The sequence below is a fragment of the Ailuropoda melanoleuca genome, chromosome 15, assembly GCF_002007445.2.
Source record: "Ailuropoda melanoleuca isolate Jingjing chromosome 15, ASM200744v2, whole genome shotgun sequence".
Taxonomy (NCBI): domain Eukaryota; kingdom Metazoa; phylum Chordata; class Mammalia; order Carnivora; family Ursidae; genus Ailuropoda; species Ailuropoda melanoleuca.
Window position 1 is genome coordinate 2,970,282 of NC_048232.1, and position 14,683 is coordinate 2,984,964.

General features: G+C 46.5%; 1 long non-coding RNA gene across 2 annotated transcripts; it reads left to right on the top strand.

Moving 5' to 3' along the window:
* The first annotated feature begins 7,926 nt into the window (after positions 1-7,926).
* On the top strand, positions 7,927-10,693 carry LOC117796457. 2 transcript variants are annotated; one of them, XR_004620983.1, is made up of 4 exons: positions 7,927-8,069; positions 9,498-9,561; positions 10,025-10,225; positions 10,478-10,693. It is a non-coding gene; the product is annotated as an uncharacterized LOC117796457 (long non-coding RNA). The 2 variants fall into 2 exon arrangements; XR_004620982.1 differs by lacking the exon at positions 10,025-10,225.
* The last annotated feature ends 3,990 nt before the right edge of the window (positions 10,694-14,683 follow it).

Consider the following 14,683-nt stretch of genomic DNA (forward strand, 5'->3'; position numbering starts at 1 on the left):
TTAGGGTTCTGTATAAATGTTAATTCCCCAGCTTTGATAAATGGACCGTGGTCACGTAAGGTGTAAACGTTAGGAGGGAATGTGGTCTCTCCATACAATGGACTATTACTCATCCTTAAAAAGGAAAGAGATCCTGACACATTCTACAACATGGATATAATATCCTCGAGGATATTATGCTGAGAATAAACCAGCCACAGAAAAAAACAACTATTGCACAATTCTACTTACATGAGATACCTAAAGCCTACAAATTCATAGCAACAGAAAGTAGCATAGTGTGTGCCAGGGGTCGAGGTGGGGGCGGGGGAAGGAAATGGGGAGGTGTTGTTGGATGGGTTCCAGAGCTGCAGTTTTGCAAGAGGGAGCATTTCTGCAGCTGCGTTGTGCAATGGTGCACCTTTGGTCAACACTCCTGAACTGAACACTGAAGACTGGTTAAGATGATGAATTTAGGAACTGTTGAAAAGGAAAAACAAAGCTGGGGGCATCACAATGCCGGATTTCGAGCTGTACTACAAAGCTGTGATCACCAAAGACAGCATGGTACTGGCACAAAAACAGACACATGGACCAATGGAACAGAATAGAGAACCCAGAAATGGACCCTCGGCTCTTTGGGCAACTAATCTTTGATAAAGCAGGAAAAAACATCCGGTGGAAAAAAGACAGTCTCTTCAATAAATGGTGCTGGGAAAATTGGACAGCTACATGCAAAAGAATGAAACTTGACCACTCTCTCACACCATACACAAAAATAAACTCCAAATGGATGAAAGACCTCAATGTGAGACAGGAATCCATCAAAATTCTAGAGGAGAACATAGGCAACAACTTCTATGACATCGGCCAGAGCAACCTTTTTCACGACACATCTCCAAAGGCAAGAGAAATAAAAGATAAAATGAACTTATGGGACTTTATCAGGATAAAGAGCTTCTGCACAGCCAAGGAAACAGTCAAAAAAACTAAGAGACAGCCCACGGAATGGGAGAATATATTTGCAAAGGACACCACAGATAAAGGACTGGTATCCAAGATCTACAAAGAACTTCTCAAACTCAATACACGAGAAACAAATAAACAAATCATAAAATGGGCAGAAGATATGAACAGACACTTTTCCAATGAAGACATACAAATGGCTAACAGACACATGAAAAAATGTTCAAAATCATTAGCCATCAGGGAAATTCAAATCAAAACCACACTGAGATACCACCTTACGCCAGTTAGAATGGCAAAGATAGACAAGGCAAGAAACAACAATTGTTGGAGAGGATGTGGAGAAAGGGGATCCCTCCTACATTGTTGGTGGGAATGCAAGTTGGTACAGCCACTCTGGAAAACAGTGTGGAGGTCCCTTAAAAAGTTAAAAATTGAACTACCCTATGACCCAGCCATTGCACTACTGGGTGTTTACCCCAAAGATACAGACGTAGTAAAGAGAAGGGCCATATGCACCCCAATGTTCATAGCTGCATTGTCCACAATAGCCAAATCATGGAAGGAGCCGAGATGCCCTTCAACAGATGACTGGATTAAGAAGCTGTGGTCCATATATACAATGGAATATTACTCAGCTATCAGAAAGAACGAATTCTCAACATTTGCTGCAACATGGACGGCACTGGAGGAGATAATGCTAAGTGAAATAAGTCAAGCAGAGAAAGACAATTATCATATGATTTCTCTCATCTATGGAACATAAGAACTAGGAGGATCGGTAGGGGAAGAAAGGGATAAAGAAAAGGGGGGTAATCAGAAGGGGGAATGAAACATGAGAGACTATGGACTATGAGAAACAAACTGAAGACTTCAGAGGGGAGGGGGTGGGGGAATGGGATAGACTGGTGATGGGTAGTAAGGAGGGCACGTATTGCATGGTGCACTGGGTGTTATACGCAACTGCATCAAACTTTACATCGGAATCTGGGGATGTACTGTATGGTGATTAACATAATATAATAAAATAAAATTAAAAAAAAAACACGATGATGAATTTAGGTTACGTGTCCTTTACCACACAAATTAAGAAAAAATGCCATGTTCTTCCCAAGGACACGAGCCAACTTAAAAAGTTCTAAAGTTCTCTTGCTTCTTCCCCTCCAAAGCTCTGTGCTGTAGAAGATACATTAATAAAAATCTTGGAGACAAACAACCACGTTGCCAGGAGGAAGCTGGGCACATCCTCCACTGCGAGTTCCTGTTGAGTTTCTTCTATTCCAGAATAACAGGAATCGCAAAAACCTCTTTGTTTGTGTGCAGTTCTACAGCTGGTATTGTGTTCGGTGCTTTGGGGATTTGCTATTCTCGTCCACAAAGCTGACTCGGCCTTCTTGTCGACACGAGGGTGCACCCGGGCACCGACAGAGCTGACACCTCCACCAGATACTTCCTGTTTTCCATCTCGGCTCTGTTGTCNTACAGAGCCGACGCCTCCACCAGATACTTCCTGTTTTCCATCTCGGCTCTGTTGTCCTTGTTTCATTGTGGTCAAGGCGGCTTCTCCATCCCTGATCCCATTATCCGAGGACGTGTAAGCTCTATTGTAGGTTTCCCCTTTGTCATGGACGGTGCGTGATCTGGAATGCAGGCTGCTTTCGGTGCTCCTAGGGGTATGAATTATGGGAAGCAGATACAGCATAAAAATAACCATCTACTTCCCAAATGTCCACACAGAAGTAATGCATCCAAGACACCAAAATGTTTGCAGTTGGGGTATCTAAATAAAAATATTCCATCTCCCTGATTCTCCCGGATTTTAGAGTTTTCAAATTGTGGAACATCAGGCATCAGAGAGCGAGGGCCCTCCATCCACCTCTCCTCAGGAGCTGGCACTAATGCCCTGTGCCCCCGTTGCTCACACCGGAAACTGGGGGGTCCTGGGGCTCTGTGAGTCCTTTCCTCCCATGGCCAGCTGGTCACCAGTTCCAGCTGCATGACCATGTGGCTCTCCCCGTGCACTCCTTCTCGCTGCTATGTCCTCCTGCATTCAGTTACCATTGGGGTGGAAAGCAGCCTCCCCACCGCCCTAGCCCCAGGTCCTCGCCATCCCACCCAAATCCGAGCCAGTGTCCTCAGGGAGCCACAACAGTCTTCCCAGAAGAGAGGTTTGGTCTGGTCCGTCCACATCCTCAAACCTTCCATTGCATTCCATGTATCTCTCCGCAGGACCGGCAGGAGACATGCGAGTGCCCCACAGACGCCAATAGTCTTGCAACCCTCAATGCTATGTCCTTTAAAGCTTGTTCAGTATTTGTTTCATTAGGGCGACAGAAATCGTTGCTTTTTTTTTTTGTAACAAAGATTATCTCTGTTCTGAATACAGTAAGGGATTTACTACCGCACTGAGTATTAACACAATGATTGTCTTACACTGAGCCGTGTTTTGTTTTGCAGAGTTCCCATATTCAACACACCATCCACCACGTTTCTCTAGTGCCCTTTTCCTAAATTCTCTTTTTATTTATGGCGTGCCCTGCAGTTGCCATAACAAGGCACCTCACAGGTGCTGCGGCATCTCCGTCCGACGGCCGAGACTGGGTCAGCGGCATCCTTTCAAACACCTCTTCATCGAGGTCATGGTTGCTTCACGGGCACGGCAACACGTGTCCCCAGTTTTATATGCTGTAAAATGCAGGAGACGGAAATTAGCAGACAGCCTGTCTCCAGCTTACCCCAAAGATTGTTACCTGGAGCAGCTGCCCCCCTGGTCCTCTCAGTAATCTGCCTCCAGCCTTTAGGATAAGCTCCGGACTCCTGCCGGGAACGCAGCGCCCTCATATACACTGCGCCAGCTCATGTCTCCACCCGCTTTCCTGTACCGCATTTTGTTCAGTGTCCCAGTCCAATGGAACGGCTTGAAGGCTCAACAACAGCCCAGTGCTCTCCCCTTGAGCCCCTCCCACTGCTCAGCACAGCCCGAGCCCCTGATCTGTCTTGAGTCCTGTGCCTGCCTTACCCATCTCCTGGGACAGGGAGCCTACGAGCACTGTATAACTAAGGGATGTGTAGTGGAGGGACCACATAGTGACATGTGGAGAGGGTGAGGTGACCGACAGGGGTGGGGAAGCACGGGGTCAACATTGCAGGGGAGTATGGGCACCAGGACCCCATACCCTCCTCCTCCTGCCCCAGATCTCCTGCCCCTGTCTTCCCTGGGGTCTCCCCCAGAAGCCACGTGGTTGAGCTCCCCAGGGCACAGCACAGGACGGAGAAAGATGCAGGGTCTCTCTGGCGGACAGACATCACCCATCACGTTTCCGATCGAGTGTAATTTCCACGATGCCTGTTCTGTTTCCACCAGGCAGCAAACCCTCTGTCCATGTCCTTTCCATCACCGCAACTTCACAAAAACGGGCTGTGTGATTGCTCACTTGTCGGCCTCCTCCCTGGATGGTGAGTTCGTCCACGGGAGGGCTGCGCTTTGTGCACCTGGTTTTAGGGCTTTCTTTCTGACCTAGTCTGATAGCACTCTCTCCACCATCAGACTGCTACTGCAGGCCAGGGACTCCGGGCTGGGAGAGCCCACATATTTGAAGACTCACGGGATAGGACGGCTAGAAAAGGCTACACCGGCAAGTGGCTATTTGAATGGAGTCTTAAAAGGAAGGAATTCTTTTCTTTAAAAAACAAAGAGTGAAAACAAGCTTTAAGAGCTCTTACAGAAAAGTACCATAAATAATTTGTATGTAGAATCATTTTTGTTCTTACTTTAGAGATCACATGCCTTGTATTTGTATACCCCCTTCTTAATATTCAAAATCCATATGGGATGCTCACCTGTTATCATTCTGTGCCCACAGATTCCTATCAAACAGTTCCCTAGGTTTCTTCCCATTTGAGTCTAGACTGGTTTACTTCCTGGCTCCTTTATGGTGTATCCACAACATTTCATATGATGAAATTCATTATGATTCATTAAATTTGCTCATAAAGAGAGCTTGTTATCCCCCTGGGGCAAGTTCAGTAAGAGAATCTCTTTGGTTCAATTATGAATCATTTTTCCCTGTATCCAAAGGCAGCTCCTAAGACAACCATGAGCAGGGAGTGCTCACGTGGCCGACTGGGGAACCCAGCAGCCAGAAATCAGGGCCTGCAGAGCAGTTTCTGAATAAAAATACCACCGTGGGAGAGGGAGCGCCATATGGCTGTCTGGTGGTGCTCTGTGCTCCGCGTCGAATGAATTTCCAAAGACCGGCTTGCACAGAAAGTAATTATGCCCTTGCACACTGGGCCGGGATGTGTTGCACGGGGACGCTGAGAGGGCTGGGGATGGAGCTGCCCGCCGATCAGAGTGAGTCTGCTTTGTTATTACCCATCGAAGGATGGCGGAAGCTTCCCTCCAGAAAGCCACAGTTGGGCAGATAAAAATTTAGATCTAAGACGTTTCTCCGGTATCACCCTTTCTTCCAAAATTAAAGGGAATTCCCCTCTCTGAGTTGGTGTTTTCATTGCTGTTTCCATCTGGTGGTCTCTCCCCTTCACACAGTGAGTGAGGAGGGACACCTCCCCAGTTCCTTCCCAGACGACTTAAGAGGGAAATGGGTAATGATATGTTTTATGCACACCGAAGGGGAAGAAGGAGCTGGTGTTCAGAACACATTTCAGGAGATGTTCTCAGGGTGTTATCTGCGTGCTATTTCTGTAACTGGTCTCCACTCGAAAATGTTTGTAGCTCTGACAATATTTTCACACTTAGTGAAAAAGCTGCCATTTGCCCCTCGCCAAGTGTCACATTTCCGAGTCAGAAGGTTATTTGTTCATCTGGTTTAGCGGCCTGTGTCTGCCGGCACGATGGCAGGGTGCTGCCCGCCGTGGGCAGCGGCAGAGGGAGGGGAGATGCTGTTCTGAGCCACAGCTGTGGATGCGGAGCCCGGGGTGGGGAGTGTGCCCCCTCGCAGGAACAGAACAGAGAGGCTGGGAGGGAACAGCCTTCCAGCAGAAGGGAAGGGGCGTCCCCTCCACTGTGGTTCTCTGCCGTCTCCTCTCTTCCTGCTTTTGGATCTCAGCTCCGGCAGGGGTGCTGGCAGGGGGCTCTGGGGACCCACCCAGCCCCGCACTCACCTCCCATCCTCAGTCCTCCCCGCTCAGAGGCACCGCCCAGGTAGAAAAGGGCATGCCCTGAGACGCTGAGAGAATTTTGGTTAATAATTTAGTCCCAGTTGCAGACTTGGAGTGCGTCAAAGGTAGACTAAGTGACCAAAATATTTTCCCAGAAGGGTCACTTAAGACAGACGAGGAAGACCTTATACAAAGAATTCACTGTGAAGCCATCTCCTCCACTCCTCCTGAAAATAAAAGTGACCTATATGTGTTTTCTAAAGAAACTAAATTATTTTCCCTCTTAAAATTCTTTTTGATTCTGTTTAACAGCTTTATCGAGATATCACTGACATACACAATTGTATGTCTTTAAGGTGTAAGACGTGGTATTTGATATTTGCGTACACTGGGACCTCATCCCCACCATCAAGATAATTAGCACACCCATCACCGCACATACTTACCATTTGTGTGTGTGTGTGTGTGTTATGAGAAGAGTCCGTTTGAGATCTTCACGTACACACACATTCAGTGCTGTTAACTAGAGTCACCATGCAGGACGTTAGGTCCCGAACTTATTATCAGATAGCTGAAGTTTGTGCCCTCTGACCTGCATGGCCCCTTGTCCCCACCCCCAGCCCCGGGCAGCCAGCCTTCTCCTCTCTGCCTCTGCGAGTTCGTTTAGCTCCCACGGAGAAGCAAGCCCCTGCAGTGTTAGTGTTTCTGCATCTGGCTTATTTCACTTAGCTTTAATATCTTCCAGGTCCATTTATGTTGTCACAAACGGCAGAATTTCCTTGTTTTTATCCTTTGATAAACTTGGAGATTGTGAAATGAGAGGGTTGAGGCAGAGGAATAATTATCTCTGATCTGATTAACTTTTATAGGCACTATTGGTGTCATTCCCTTGGCTGTTCCCATGTGCTGCTCTAATGTGATTAATTTTTATACTTTGTATTCAGGAATAATTATAGAGTAAGAGGAAGTTGTAAAAATAATTTTGGAGAGCCTCAGGTCCCCTTGACCCACCTTCCCCTCATGACATAGTCTTAACAAGAGTGCAGTTCAAGTTCAAAACCAGGACCGACATGGTGCATTGCTGGGAACCAGACCTTGCAGACTTTATACAGTGCTCCCCATTTTTCAATGTGTGCATGAATGTGTGTGGGGGGCGGGGAGGTCCCATGTAGCTGTATCCCTCGAACGGAGTTCTGTAACCACAACCCTGATCAAAATGCAGAGTCTTTTCGTCCTGCTCATAGAAGAGCTCTCTTTGAAGCTGCCCCCTTGTCCCACACTCCGGCCCCACCCCATCCCCCGGCAACCACCAACCTGTTCTCCATCTCTAGGGCCATTTTGAGAATGTTTCCAAAATGGAACCATACAGGATGGCGCCCTTTGAAGTTAACATTTAACACCAACATAATGCCTTAGGGTCCATCCCAGTTGCTGTATGTATGACAACGTTTGTTCCTTTTTGGTGCTAAACAGGGGCAAACCACAACTGGGTAACCTTTCACCCACCAAAAAAAACCTGGGGTTGCTCCTAGATTTTTTTCTATTACAGCGAAAACTGCTATGAGCATTCATGTACAGTTTGTTTTGTTTTGTTTTGTTTGCACGTAGGTTTTGGTTTCTCCAGGGTAGATGTCCAAGAGTAGGATTGCTGGGTTATAGGGAAGTGCATTTTGTGTTACAAAAAACTGCCAGACCGCCTCCCAAAGTAGCCACACCGTGGTCCCTCCACCAGCAACGAGCCACGGCTCTGCCTCCTTCCTAGCACGTGGTGCTACCCCCGCCTGTTATTTCCGGTGCCCTACTCGGTCACGGTGAGTGACATCTCACTGTGCTTTTCAGTTCGCACTTCCCTAAAGGCTAACGGCATTGAGCATCATTTCATGCCTATTTGCTACCAGTATCTGCTGTTTATGTCTTTGCCTGATTCCTAACTGGGTCACTTGTGTTGTTACTGCTGAGACTTGAGAATTCCTCAGACATTCTGGATACAAGTTCTCTCTCAGGTACGTGGTTTGCAAATTGTATCCCCCAGCCTGAGGCTTGTCTTTTCATGCTCTTCACAAGAATTTTCACAGCATTAAAGCTTTTAATTCTGATGAAATTCACTTTATTAATTTTGGGTGGGGGGTTCATACTGAACTAGCCTGGTCTAAGAACTCTGTGCCCAGACCTAGACCATGAAGATTGTCTTCTATTTTTCTTTTTCTCTTCTTTTCTTTTGTATTCTTTTTGAAAGAGATGGAGAGAGAGAGAGAGAGCGAGTAGGGGGAAGGGCAGAAGGAGAGGAAGAGAGAGAATCTCAAGCAGTGCCCAACACGGGGCTCCATCTCATGATCCTGAGATCATGACTTCAGCTGAAATCCAGAGTTGGGTGTTCAACCAACTGAGCCTCCTAGGTGCCCCAATTAATTGGAATTTTAATAAAAACTTTAAAAAAACAGAAGAAAAGCTATCCTTCTTCCATTAAGTTGCTTTGGCGTGTCTGTGTGGGTCTACTTCTGGCTTTTTACCTGTGCCATTGGTTTCTGTGTCTGTCCCTCAACCCACACAACACTGTTTCTGCAGCTGGTTAAGATGCCTTGAATTGCAGTGATGTGCATTGCTTCACTCTTCCTCAAAATTTCTTAAATGTTCTAGTTTATCTTTCCATGTCAGTTTTAGAATAACCTTGTCTATATCTATACAGCATTGTGTTGGGATTAGGAATTGCAGAGACCATTTTGGGGCAACATGGTATCTTTACTAGATTGAGTCTTCTCATCCCTGAACACAGCATGGTTTGCCACTTATTCAGATCTTCCTTGGTTTGTAATATGATTTTTAAATTACACAGAGCTCTTCTGTTTTCATAGATAGGTTGAAATTCAGGAAATTCTCGGTAATGGCTTTGGAATTATGCATAGTGATGTGTTAGAGCCAGGTCACCCAACTCACAAGGGCCAGTTGTGCACATTTCTTTCCAGTTCTGAGGTCCGTGATGTCATCATGGTAGCTTGAGGTTGGCCATGGACAATGGACAAATGGACAGTGGACAAATACTCCCCCCCCACTTTTAGGAGGGCATTGTCGAAGGAGGGTGAGAGACTAAAGGGAGTATCCCTTTGGTGGAAAATTATGTGAGATTCAGACACTGGATCAATTTGAACCAAAAATTCTCTCTAGCACGTAGCCGTATTATGTTAGGAATTCTTGAATTCGGAGGGCCAAGGACTCAACTTGAACTTGTATTCACTTTGGAAGTGGCAATTTGTTAGAAAGGTTTGTAATTAAACAGGGGCAAATGGGTCCTAGTAAAGGTGTGGCCACAATTACTCATCCTTCCCTCATCAAATGAAACCTTCATCCTAGCCGTATTGATTGCCAAATGCAATCCTGTTGGCTAAAATTAGATCTTTTGATACTAACGCACATTGAGCTATTTGGTCATTTAGGTGGTAATTTTGATCCCGATCGGAAGTCTGGAAATGGAGAGATCTGCTCTTTCAGTGAGAGAAGGTAAGCTGCCACACCTCCCCTCCTCCCTTGGCAAGCCCGTGAGCCCTTGGCTCAGATACCACAGACTTACTGACTTGGAATCAGCCTCCCACCCCCACGTTTGAACTCGGGATCTGATGGCTTCTCTGGTCTTTGACTTTAATAAATCTCTTTATTCACTTTATTATAATGTTTTTATTGTGACAACAGTAATGCTATAACTCCAAATGACACTCAAAGCTTTCAAAATCTTGGAAAGACTAACAGGATACCCTGACTTCAAGGATCCAGAGACAGTAGCTATTAACATTCACATGCATTATCCTTCTGGTCTTTCTTCTCTATGCCAGGTTATAATTATTCCACTGCCTTGTTTTCCCCTTTATTACTATTTTCCCCTCAGAAATATGACCTCATTTTTTCACTTAACCACATTTTGTGAATACTGTTCTTTGTCCTAAAATAATGTTGTATGTGGACACAGACAGACATAGTAACAGCTGAAAATGTGTGGCGTGGCGAGCAACAAGCAAGAAACAAAACTCTCCCTGGGTCTGACAATAAAGCAAGCGGAAGCTGAATTAAAATATAGCAGGAAAGACTATCTCAAGATTTTGGCAAAGAATTCTCTGAGGCTACGATTCTGTTTAAGACACAAGAAGCATCTGGATTAAAAATTTACAAAGTAAGAGGTGGGATAAAGGCTTTGCATGGAACTAGGGGGAGCCGCACAGCCTTTGTTCAGAAGTATTTATCATGACGGATAATTTATCATGTTAGGTCAGGAGGGAGCCAGTCTATCTTGGACGCGTCTAATACAATGCAATTTGGGGGCCAGAGAGGAAACCGGACGGCCTTTCAAGGTCCCTCCGAACCTGTGATTCTGTGATGAGTTGAATAATTGATGCTCTAAATTGTAATTATTTTTCCCCTTCAGGATAGACAGTATGCATGAAGGCGTTGTGGAGAACTCCGTACTGCGCACGCTCCAGCGGGTCCTTGGGGTGCTGGGCTTCGCCGGCCCAGATCTGCTGGGAGTCCGTGTGTGTGGTTAAGCAACATCATTTCGGATCGCATCACCTGCGGCACCCCTACCAGCCTGCCTTTACCTGGTCAATAGTTGGTAGTTTACATATAACGATATTAAAATGTTGCAGAGTCTTTGTAATTATTGTCTTCATTACTGTAATTATCTAGTAAAAACAGTATCTGGAGGGAACGGGTTCCCCTGGATGCAGCTCAGTCCTGGATGTACTGGGTGGATATGAACTGATGAGGATAGAGATGAAGCCGGCCTGGAACTTGCTGCACACCCGCCCAACACCCAACCTCTCTCCGCCACAGGACGGCCCATCACAGGCCCCAGGTTCCTCCTCATTTTCTTCAATCTTTTCTCTATTTATAGTGGAGGACCCTCCATTTGCCCCTGTTGAAATACATTAGTTGCTATGGCAACGCGATGTTCCCCCCCCCATGTGGGTGGAGGGGGTGACATCCACAATTACAGAGCACAGTCCAGTCCTGGCTGGAGAAAGACCTGAAGGGCCAGAAGGGGAGCAATGACGGGAAGCCCTACACAGCTGCCAGGAAGGGCCCAGTGCTCGCGGGTCAGAAGTTCCCCGGGGATGGAAGCCCACACACAGGAGCTGGGGGTGGCCTCAACCCTGGGGACGGCTCCGGCGGATCTCTCGGATGAGGAGCGCAGGCCAGTAGATGAGACTTGCCATCTGTGTATGTACACGTGCACGTGTACACGTGTAGACCGATGTCTTCGACGTGGTAGAATCGTTTAGTCCAATTGAATTTTGCTTCTTCTAATGATTGTGCGGGATATGACGTCACTCTTCCCATGGCATATGTGTTCTGATTTTCTCCTAATATTAGAAGAGTTTCGCGTAGGGTACTGAAATTCTCTCTTGCTTAGTCTTCCTTGGGAAAAAGTGCTCAGTCGGAAGACTAAGTGGCTGATGTCGGTGGGGGAAGTGAATGGTGGAAATCAAGAGTAGGTTAGTAGGTCTCTAACTCAGAGCTGGAAGAACAGACCTCCCCGACCCTTATCATTGTCTCTCTGGTTTCCCAGAGTATGGGTTCCTTCTGGGGTCGAGCAGTTCCCTGACTGCCAGCACTGAGCCCAGCGCCCCCATCCCATGTCGTTATCCCCTGCTCCCAGCTCCTCTCATGCATAACTACCCCCCTCCCCCAACCTTAATACGCTGGAGAGCAAACAGGTGAATCAATGATATGAAATCCTATCCAGGATGTCATCCCTCATGGACGCTCTATCCCTCTAAATCTAGCAGTGCTCAAAAAACTATCTTGTTCAACATTTTTCTCTTTTCACGTGACTTTGGTTTACAGACTATTCTGTATATTATTTCGTAGACTTTTTGTCCTTCGGTATTTAGCAATGTAAATTGAAACCACTTGATTCATTATTACTCTCCTGTCGTGTGGCAGAGCCTGAGTTTATAAATGTCTACAGAATAGAATGCAAAGACATTTCCTTAATTCTTAGTATGACTCTAAGTTCAAGAGAGACACTTGACTCTTACTGCTTAATTGAAAATAGTTTCTCCTGGAAACCGAACAACTCAGCACTGACTCTCCATATTGCTCAAGGCGAAGGGAAAGCAGGGCAGGTCATGCAGAGGTAGGAAGGATGGGCGTTTATGTAGCACTTTTCTCTGTGCTCTACATGAAATACCCCATTTAACGTTAACCACTGTGCTGTAAGGAAAGTGCTATCGTGATCCCTCTTTTTTGAGTGTGGAACCTTAGTCCCGAGGGTGTAAGTAGCTAGGAAGTTAGGGAGGTCAGGTCCAGGTGTCTCTCATTTCCGTTTCCCTCTCCCAGGGCCTACCTTACAGGTGGCCCTTTCCTCAAATCTGCAGGAATCCTATGGCTTTATGCACTCCCACATAGCGGCAATTGGCCCCAGAGCAATACCACCCCCGGCCTCCCGTCCTCTTCCTTCTTCCCTGTCCTTTGTCTGGTTTATTTTTGGCCTCTGTTCATTTTTTGAAAACTGGAGGGTCACCCCCACCTCACTCATGGGCAAACTCAGGAGGAAAGTAGGCCCAGGTAATCATTTCTGTCCCGTTCCTTTCCTTTTCTCTCTGTCTTCCAAGTTCTCCTCTACAGAGCTCCTGTCAAGGTACCAGGGTGATGCTTCAACAAACATAAGAAAGGCATTTGTAGAAATCTGAGTGAAAACATCCCCCTTGTCAAACCTGTACCTTCCCAAGGTACTCATTACGTGGCTATAGTTTCGGGCAGTACTTATAACTGGAACAACTACGTTACTAGCGGACAGTCTCGGAGATAAAAATAAAAAGCACGGACCCTTACTTTGGTCTGTAGGGGAAGAAGTGCATGCAATACCAACAGGTCTGTCTGTCTGTCTGTGAGGTCTGGAGTCCCGTGTGTTGTGTCCCAGGTCCTGAAGCAGTCTCTGCTTGGGATGGAGCCTGTGGAAATGTGGTTAAGAACAAGACGTTCTTATGTGGATTATTGACATAAGGAAGACGGGAGACAATGAATTGCTCTCTGGATAAAAGACAGACTTAGGCCTTGATCACAAATGGTTCTAGTTTACTGAAATTGTGTATTGCACACAGAGGTGTGCCGGGGAAATGCCTTCCCTATGCAAATATGATGTCATAAATACATTAGCTGGCTAAATAGGCCACTTAAATAAACCTAATTACGCTTAATGATTTTTTTCTTTTCTAAAGAAGACCACTTAAAAAAATCAAATTAGTCCTATCTTGCTTTATTTGGCTGCTGAAGGGAGATTCTTACTGGTATAGCTGATTACAAGGCTCTGAAATTTTTTTGCAGATGCGCAGTTTGGAAGCCCCACCGGCTCCAGGCTGACCTCGGTGTGTCTGTCAGGGAGCAGGTCCCCTCCCTCCCCAGGACTTCTCTTCACCAGCAGCTAACACGCAATAAGGGCGTGGAAAGCAAACCCATTGACGTGTTGCAGGAGAAAAAAGGAAGAAAGAAAGAAAGAAAGAAAGAAAGAAAGAAAGAAAGAAAGAAAAGAAAAAAGAATTCTTTCTTTTTTTTTTTTAAAGATTTTATTTATTTGACAGAAAGAGACAGCGAGAGAGGAAATACAAGCAAGGGGAGTGTGAGAGGGAGATGCAGGCTTCCCGCCGAGCAGGGAGCCCGATGTGGGGCTCGATCCCAGGACCTTGGGATCATGACCTGAGCCGGAGGCAGACGCTTAACAGCTGAGCCAGAAAAAAGAATTAAGTGCACCACCACCTTTTGATAAGGGAAGGCAATAAACATTAATGAATAATTAAAAGGAATGCTCACCTGGAATCAGTCCAGCTTAGAAAATAGAAAGAATTCAAGATGTAATAAAGCTTCCTGTGTTTTAACAAGAGCAGGAGAAGAAGGAACAGGGAAGAAGGATGAAGATTCTGGAATCATGAAGATGGACCTTCACTTCACAGGGACCGCAGGCCAGGAAGCTGGGCCCCTGTAGCACCCAACCCTCTCCCTGCAGAAGGATGGTCCCATCCTCTTGTCTTATCGAGAGGGACAGACTCCTGCATCCTCCCTGTCAGTCTTTCCTGTGCTCACTGACAAAAGATTGTTTGAGGTGAGTTTCTGTATTTAAAAAAGAAAAATGGGGTAGACAAGGAATTGATGGAATGGGGCTTGCTAACCAACTTCTCGGCAGCATAGCTGGGGGAGAAGAGCAGAGCTTGCACACAGCGGGGCTGGACTTAAGCCTGCCCCTCGTGGAAGAGCTGTGAGCCGCTGACCCTCTTCAATGTCCTCAGCATCCACAGTGACATGAGACGCTTGGGGGACGACAGCCCCCCTTCAGGCATCCTGTAACCGTTAAACACAGCGTAGGTGCACGGCTGAGAGTGTACACTGTGGCTTTCAGTGCGCAGCACGTGAGAAATAGCTTCATTGTTCTAAACCCTGCAGCCTAGTCACGCAAACCAGTGACGCGGAGGTGCAGGGACAACGCTGCCGAGTCAACGTGGACGGATCGCTGGGCCAAAGGATCAAAGAATCCTTCATTAACGAGAACCTTGGATATAAAACAGCTCAGAGCTTTTCAAACTTTTGTACCACAAGCCACCTAAGGCCGGGCGCAGGGCCAGATCCCGGGAGCACC